Source organism: Crocuta crocuta, unplaced genomic scaffold (assembly GCF_008692635.1).
Source record: "Crocuta crocuta isolate KB4526 unplaced genomic scaffold, BGI_CrCroc_1.0 scaffold131, whole genome shotgun sequence".
In the NCBI taxonomy this organism is placed as follows: Eukaryota; Metazoa; Chordata; class Mammalia; order Carnivora; family Hyaenidae; genus Crocuta; species Crocuta crocuta.
Window position 1 is genome coordinate 3,278,886 of NW_027528977.1, and position 6,226 is coordinate 3,285,111.

A 6,226-nucleotide genomic window follows, 5' to 3' on the forward strand; every position below is an offset into this window, starting at 1 on the left:
AATATAAAACTCTAGACTAACAATTTTGTTTATAACTTTTTACAACATCTATAATAAAACTCACTCTGAACAAAGTATAATAAAATTCAGGAAAAATGGCAACATTTATGATAGTAATGATTTCCATAAATTATTTATATGAATCATAAAAATGAACAACCTAATAAGAGAAAGAAAAACAATTGATAGAAAAATATTGGAAGGATATGAAAGATATATAGAAAAAATGTCTTAGAAATATTTTTATTAATCTTTTCTATAGAAAATTAAAAATTAATTCACTTAGAATTTTGGCAAATATAAATATTATAATATTAATTTGAATGTTAGATTCAATAACTGAAAAATGTACGAATCTCCTATTTTATAGTTTCCAACCCAAGTATCACTAGTTTCAGAACAGCATGGAGGCAGATACTCTCACAGTTGTTAACTAAATTGGAACAGGCAGTTTGAAAAAACTTTGGCAATATCTATAAAAATTCAAATTAAGTTCTGGGTATAGATACACTCACTTTTGTACCCATTGGCCTTTAAAACAGCATTGTTTTTTTAATAATAAATGAAAACTAATTTTTGGAACAATCTAATAAATATATATAATAGAAATATTATCCAATTTAAGAGAATAAGGCACAAGGGGCTCGGTGGCTCAGTTGGTTGAGCGTCCAACTTCAGCTCAGGTCATGATCTCACGGTTTGTGAATTCAAGGCCTGCGTCAGGCTCTGTGCTGACACCTCAGAGCCTGGAGCCTACTTTGGATTCTATGTCTCCCAGTCTCTACCCCTCCCCCTTTCATGGTCTGTCTCTCTCTCTCTAAAAAATAAAGTTAAAAAAAAAAGAATAAGAATAATTCTACATATTGATATATAAAATCTGCCAATATTTTGGTGTAAATGATACAGAACTTCTGTACTCTACATGTATACACACCCATTTGCCTCAAGAGGTTTGAAACAGACTGCAATGACATAGAAGAAGTGATGGATGATTTCTGTCTTAAGGACATAAGACTGATGGCTTGTATTCTAAGAGACACATTTCTATTCTAAATTAGTTTTGCTCCATTTAATTTTTTACTGTTTATAATTTAATACCTTTAAAGCTGATTTTTTTTTAAAAAATTGTCTTCTTTTTAAAATAGAATTGTTTACAATGCCCAAAACATCCATATTATTCCTTAAATTTGAAGGAATTTAGCCAGTTCCACATCCTCCAATTCTGTTCTTTTTAATTTCCAGACAACTTTTATTCCTTAACTCATCTTTCAAGCCTCAACTTCCATGTTACTTACTCTAGGGACTTACTTGCATGAATGGTAAGATTTGCTTAGAAGCGCCTATATCAAAGCACTCTACCTCACTGACTTCATGATACTATCACATTATTTTATAATTGTCTGTCTCTTGCGTTTCCTCAACATTACCAAAAACTCCTGGAAGAAAACCACATTGCCACATTTGGAATTGTAACTGTTGCAGCTGTAATAGATTTTAGGATATCATTTATACTCAATAAAATAGGTATTGGTGCTAAAGGAATTCTGAGTAAAATGTAGATAAAATCTAGGAAATACAATGGGGGGGAAGCAAGAAAGGACAGAAGAAACCAAAACTTTTACTGGTCTAATTAATAATTTTGTCTATACTTGACTTGTCCTTGATTGCCAAAGTAAGGTTTTAGCAAATTTCAGATTCATAGATGATAGCAACATAAAGGTGAGAGGGTCTTCAAGGATATGCTCAATGTGATATCTCATCGAGTGAGGCAAAATAACACAATTGCCTCTTACAACCTTTCCCTAAGAACACTGTAGCAGTCCTGTATGGAAAGTAGAGAGCCTGGTTTGACAAAAACCTAGATTAGTTTTAGAAGCAATCAGACTGTACTGGGAAGAAATACACAGGGCAAAGGAGTGGGAAGTAGCCTTTAGTGTGTAACTTTAATGTCTTCAACTATAATTTATGTCACTTCAGCAAGGCCATTACTCCATAATAAAAAATTCTTCCTTTTTGTTTTACAGGAAGATTGAAATTGAAATTAATACCTAAATGTAGAAGCATGATGAACTGCCTGTCAGTGAGGTCTGCTTGTACTTTTGTAAAGTTCAATATCTAGTTCTTCTTGGGCACTGTGACTCATTTTCATTGAAATCATTTGTGGCATTATAGAAAGAAAAGAGATAGTATACTCTTAGTAGTATATGAAATTTCTTCCAGGTTCTCATAATATCTGGTGCCACTTTACAGCCTAAGACAATTTTATGTTCACATTCATATCATTTATTACCCAATAAGAAGAAGGCTAAATGAAAAAAAATGGATGTAACAAGCAAGTGAAAGAACAGTTTTGAGGCTAGAAGTTCATTACTGAACTTGGAGGCAGATACTTTGATGCTGCAAACCCACATCCTGCTTAGAATTATTAAAGTCAATATTGAATATCTCATCACCATTTTCATTCCCAAGATGCTATAATTGTTCTCCATAGACTTAAAAATGAACATACTGTTATTATTCAATTTAGCTGGCTATGCTTAACTAAATGATCTTTCCTTCTACAATATTTACTTTATGGATGTTGTATATCAGTCTTTTGATCAAATGAATGTGAAAACAATGACTTTACAAGGTTTAGCTACGTAATCCTTCTATGGGGCTATAATTCCTAGTATTTTCCCCTTATTAACATTTAGCTAGTCAGGAAAAGTTGAAGATGCTTTATGACTAAGAAGGAAAGCAGGGGAAATAATTTAGGTTTCTATTTTTTGCATTTAAAAAAATAAGTTGGCAACTCCTGCCAAACCTATTTCATGAGGATTCTGTGAAAATAAAATGAGATAAATTACTGTGAAAATAGAATATAAATTGTACATAGATATAAGTAATAGTATGGATATAGTTAAGAATTGCTTTTATCATTTAGAGTAATGATTGCAGAAAATCATCCTTCTTTGCCCTCCTCCACCTTTCTCTTTTTATTCATCCTTATTAAAATTTCCCTATCTTTCTTCTGAACTAAAAAAAGATCCTGACAAAGTATCCACCTATCCTTTCCTTAGGCTATTATTACTTCTTACTCTCCCATTAATCCTTTGGCCACTTGTGGACTTCTATTGGTAGATGGGTTTCAAGCTTTGACTTTACATTTAGTACTCTGTCCAAATCCCCGACTAAGTTTTCTCAAACCAAACTAGTATCAGTCTTTCCCTGAGATTTTCCAGACAAGATCACAAGACGAAGTAACAATGTAGACATTAACAACACATTGCAACCGGATATGCCTTCTGTGACATGCCATGGACACACACATCTGCTTGTAGCATCTTTGACATAGTTCCCAGCCTCCTATAGAGCACTGATGCCAATTATCTGCTGCTTTCCACTCAAGTGATTCATATATTTATTATCCAGAATTCAGAAGCACAGAGAGGGAGGGAGAGATAGAGATATAGGGAAAGACAGAGTGAGAAAGAAAGAAAGAAAGAAAGAAAGAAAGAAAGAAAGAAAGAAAGAAAGAAAGACTCCAGTTGCACCACAATTTATTCCGATATGTCTTAAGAGTGATCATTGACCACCTACATCAGATTTCTCCCAGGTATTGATTTCTTAGTCCACACTGGGTAGCTATAGAAACAGAAACTTGGAAGATGAGCATTAAGTTAAATAGTGGTTAAACTACTTTAAGGAACATAAGTAGCTGCAGGTGTCCACTACAAATTAAAAAGTTCCCAGCCCCATTCCAGAGATTTCTCACTACAGAATGGATAGAATGATGACAGTAATGATAAAATGATGTTGTTATGGCAACAACGAAAATACTTCTCAATTAATACAACATTTTTGAGCATGATATTTTGACAATAATATAGTTGGAACTTACATTATGACTTTGCTGTCCAAGTTATGCAAGATTACTATTTTCCTGATTGCCTGACAATACAAATGTCCATACCTTATAGCTAGAACTTTCCCTCCTACCAACAGAGGTGTGGCTTTGTTCTTGTATCTACTAGGACCATGGTTAAGGCAATAGCAATTCAATATTAGTATGTTGCCCAAAGTAAGGATTTTTTTCAGGATCATGCACCACATTCTGCACTGTTTATACAGGGGTTCTTCTTAAATGAGGCCTGTTTTGTAACTGCCTCAACATAAATATAGAGTGTTTTTTTTCACAGATTTTTATTTTACAGTTTGTAAATATAGCGAAAGGAGGCAGTTTCTCATTGTCTGTCCACACTGCATGTCAAACAAGGAGAGAACAATATTTGTAGAAATTTGTCTCTGAAGTAATACACATGGTTTATAATAACACTATTTACTTTCTTAGCCTAGAGCATGTACATTTTGATTATTAGATTTTTCAGAGTTCTTCCCAGTGACCAGTGGCTAGGTATTTTATATTCACTTCTAAAAATGTAGAGTATAGGCATCTAGATTTCCCAAGGACAGGGAGAAACAATAGTCACTTCTACCATTTCCATTTATCTACCTGTTTCACTGTCTTTCTATCTATTTACCCATTGTTATTCTTATATGATTTAGCCCTAGTATTCAAATACAGGTAAAATACATGAAAAGCAAATGATAAATTAACAGACCAAATATAATAATCAAAATAGAATGAACTTTAGGATTCAACTAATTATCATAGGTTATGTTGTGGCAGGGATAATGGACAACTCTTTTTTTATTCCAGGAGCTCTGAAACAACAGTCACATTCAAGTCTGATATTACAAAGGACTGTCCCAAGTGTGAAATTAGTATGTGATGTAAAAAGTGGATACCCCATGAAGACTGGGGATTATGAAAATGTGACCTGGGAAATCCTGTCTACTAAGATACTGCTTTAAGATATTAGCCTCTTAATTCAAACTCAAGGCAAATTAAATGAGTCTTTGTTAATCTTAAGCATTTCAGTGTTTGCCTGAAACAAGAAATGCTTCAACTAAAATAAAATCTGTATTACAATAACTCAACAGTATACTCCTATTTTTATGTGCAGACCATATGCCTCTATTGCTTTTCAGCCTTACGAATCCATTTTGCCTTAAATATATCTTGGGTAGTTATTTATAAAATATTAATATTACATAATATAATGTGGGAGAATTATGTGATAAATCCTAAAGCAAATCTAAAGAAAATTGCCTAATTTTTTGATACTAGTAATGTGATTGAGACTGATAGGCAATGAGACAATAAACTAACTAACCAAGTAACTAATAACTAAAGGTATACACAACTATATATCTCTATCTATCTACCTATCTATCATTTATTTTTCTAATCTATCGATCATCTATCTATCCAGAAAGAGAAAATTTCATCTATTTTCAATATGCTATATTATTGAGAATTTTATTTTTATTACACGATGAGAATAGGTACTCAGGTCATTTCTGTCTTCAATAAAATGAACATCTCTCAAATGAACCCCCAATAAAATGAACACCTCTCAAATGAACCCCCAAACTATCCATTTCCCATTTTGACCCCCCCAAACTATCCATTTTCTTTTGCTGACTTTGATAAGTATATTGTTTCCATGTGGGTCCTGTGTACTTTGAAAAAACTGGGTAAAATAGAAAATAGCCGAAGGAGAAAGGATCATTATTCAGACTCTATTATATAACTGCATACATTACTAATTATATGTTGTATACACATGTTATATTAACATATTAATATTAATATAAATAGTAATATAAAATGGCATATTATCTCTCACTATGCAATAGGACATACTCCATAGGATCACATATATTTCTGAATTCACCATGCTCTTTACTAAGTAATTTTAACAGTACTTTTTCACCTACAAATGCAAATTCAAACTTTTATAGAAATAGACCATGAATAAGTATTTCAAAACATTGTACAAACAGAAGATCCCAAAATATTGGTAATTTGTTATAAAGCTCAATTTCCCCATTTTTCTCATATTTTGGGTGCATAATACATTTTATTATAATGAATTCAAGTTAAGTGAGTATTAAATAATAATTATATATTTATGGTCATTTTCTTTTAATTGTTGAATCTTCTGAAATGGAATACGGATACTAATCATAAAATATGTTGATTAAATATGAAAATCACACAAAAAGAGAAACTACATCAATGGCAGAGTGTTAAATTATACAGAGAATATTTAATATATATTTTTGGTGGTTACAGAAGGAAACAATCTGTCCATCCTTTATTTAGAAATAACTTTCT

At 32.0% G+C, this 6,226-nt stretch overlaps 1 long non-coding RNA gene across 1 annotated transcript in view; it reads left to right on the forward strand.

The window, feature by feature from the left end:
- Window positions 1-4,881, forward strand: part of LOC144225865 (uncharacterized) — a 5,986-nt gene extending 1,105 nt beyond the window's left edge. Inside the window, exons 2-3 of the long non-coding RNA XR_013333444.1 lie at window positions 2,025-2,085; window positions 4,703-4,881. This is a non-coding gene — a long non-coding RNA (uncharacterized LOC144225865). The remainder of the gene's footprint in view (window positions 1-2,024; window positions 2,086-4,702) is intronic.
- The last annotated feature ends 1,345 nt before the right edge of the window (window positions 4,882-6,226 follow it).